Raw genomic sequence first — 2,731 nt, 5'->3', positions numbered from 1 at the left:
CTTCAAATATTTTTTTCCCTATTTTCCACCTCTAAAACCTGGGTGCGCCTTATAGTCCGGTGCATCTTATAGTCCGAAAAATACGGTACATAGCAAAAACCTGCTGACAGATTCTTTTTAACACTCTTTATGCAAACTCTTTTGCAGCACCCACAAACCATAGCGTTAGAGGGGCTCCTTTTGTGTAATGGGAGATCAGTATACAGCAGGATAGATAATAGTGTTATATCTATTGATACATTGTGCACAGAGGAGAATCTACACAGAATCTATTACTTTTCCGGCTACAAGTAACATTGCTGTATAGCATTAATGTTATGGCTGCTACATGTGCCCATAGTACTTGTGGCTGCTACCTGTGGATTTTTTGCATGCATGGCACATAGGAGAGATAAAAATGATACGTAATGGATCTTTATGCTTTCTTTTCTTTTTAATGTAATTATCTTGTATCTCTTTGATTTAGTTTTTGCATTCCTGCTTCACGACATAGACTGACAACATGGCATTTGCAGATATCCTTGACCGAATCGGTGGTGTGGGCACTTTTCAGATCCTGCACAGTAAATTCTTGGCATTTCCAGTCTGCATGGTGGCTTGCCACAACTTCCTACAGAACTTCACTGCCGCCTTCCCAGGCCACCACTGTGAACCAAAAGCTGGTCTAAATGGAACCGACGCTTTATCCTATCAAGAACTCATCAGTGGGCACAGTTACCCTTAAGAGAGAGGGCAACCAGCAAGATGCCAGAGATTTAGAGAGCCCCAATGGAACCTAATGCAGTTCAATGGCAGTCTAGCAAATATCACAGGGATGGAAACAGAACCATGCGTTGATGGATGGGTCTATGACACCATTGTTATACGGTCCTCTATAATCACGGAGGTAAGTTTCCATGGATCTATCTCTTGTTTTAGATCCAGATGAGCAAAGATTTATATTTTCTTCTTATTTTTATTACTATCCACTTTTATACTTTTGTTTGTCACAACCGCATAGAAGATATATGGTGCGCTTTCTTCTATGGCCTGATAAGTATGCATTTACTAGAGAACACAGTCACATTGATAACACGACCATGAGTAGGTAACTGTCCCAAGCATTCTTTTTATATTTTTAAGTTTTTGGCTTTTTTTTACAGTGGAATTTGGTGTGTGACCTGCACCCCATGAGGCAGATGGCACAGTCGGTGTACATAGTGGGGGTTCTACTTAGAGGAGCTAATTTTGGAGGACTTTCAGGCAGGTACATTTCATTTTTCAAGATGTTATAGTCTATTAATAAATGAATTATACTTACAATATATCGTCATCGATGACTAAAGAAGATCTCTGAAGATGGGATTTACACTAAACCATACAAAGAAAGACACCAACCAAAATGTAGCGTCAACCGGCTTAGACCAATGTCCACCAGCCAGTCTTGTTCCCTAATGATAGTTCCAGTTGACCTTATTTGCAGTCAGTTTTCACTTTTTTTGTTGTTTTTCTTTCGCTTTTAGGTTTGGAGGAAGAACAATCCTTATCTGGTCATATACAGTGCCTACAAGTAGTATTCAACCCCCTTCAGATTTAGCAGGTTTACACATTTGGAATTAACTTGGCATTGTGACATTTGGACTGTAGATCAGCCTGGAAGTGTGAAATGCACTGCAGCAAAAAAGAATGTTATTTCTTTGTTTATTTTTTTTTTAAATTGGGAAAAGTTTTTTCAGAGGGTCATTTATTATTCAACCCCTCAACCCACCAGAATTCTGTTTGGTTCCCCTAAAGTATTAAGAAGTAGTTCAGGCACAAAGAACAATGAGCTTCACATGTTTGGATTAATTATCTCTTTTTCCAGCCTTTTCTGACTATTTAAGACCCTCCCCAAACTTGTGAACAGCACTCAAACATGGTCAACATGGGAAAGACAAAGGAGCATTCCAAGGCCATCAGAGACAAGATCGTGGAGGGTCACAAGGCTGGCAAGGGGTACAAAACCCTTTCCAAGGAGTTGGGCCTACCTGTCTCCACTGTTGGGAGCATCATCCGGAAGTGGAAGGCTTATGGAACTACTGTTAGCCTTCCACGGCCTGGACAGCCTTTGAAAGTTTCCTCCCGTGCCGAGGCCAGGCTTGTCCGAAGAGTCAAGGCTAACCCAAGGACAACAAGGAAGGAGCTCCGGGAAGATCTCATGGCAGTGGGGACATTGGTTTCAGTCAATACCATAAGTAACGTACTCCACCGCAATGGTCTCCTTTCCAGACGAGCCCGTAAGGTACCTTTACTTTCAAAGCGTCATGTCAAGGCTCGTCTACAGTTTGCTCATGATCACTTGGAGGACTCTGAGACTGACTGGTTCAAGGTTCTCTGGTCTGATGAGACCAAGATCGAGATCTTTGGTGCCAACCACACACGTGACGTTTGGAGACTGGATGGCACTGCATACGACCCCAAGAATACCATCCCTACAGTCAAGCATGGTGGTGGCAGCATCATGCTGTGGGGCTGTTTCTCAGCCAAGGGGCCTGGCCATCTGGTCCGCATCCATGGGAAGATGGATAGCACGGCCTACCTGGAGATTTTGGCCAAGAACCTCCGCTCCTCCATCAAGGATCTTAAGATGGGTCGTCATTTCATCTTCCAACAAGACAACGACCCAAAGCACACAGCCAAGAAAACCAAGGCCTGGTTCAAGAGGCAAAAAATCAAGGTGTTGCAGTGGCCTAGTCAGTCTCCTGACCTTAAC

General features: G+C 43.1%; 1 pseudogene; it reads left to right on the top strand.

Annotated features, from left to right (window-relative positions):
* Positions 1-502: 502 nt before the first annotated feature.
* On the top strand, positions 503-1,290 carry LOC143809610 (solute carrier family 22 member 6-like; annotated as a pseudogene).
* The last annotated feature ends 1,441 nt before the right edge of the window (positions 1,291-2,731 follow it).

The sequence above is a fragment of the Ranitomeya variabilis genome, chromosome 2 (genome assembly GCF_051348905.1).
Source record: "Ranitomeya variabilis isolate aRanVar5 chromosome 2, aRanVar5.hap1, whole genome shotgun sequence".
Taxonomy (NCBI): Eukaryota; Metazoa; Chordata; class Amphibia; order Anura; family Dendrobatidae; genus Ranitomeya; species Ranitomeya variabilis.
This window is presented reverse-complemented; position numbering and strand designations above follow the sequence as displayed.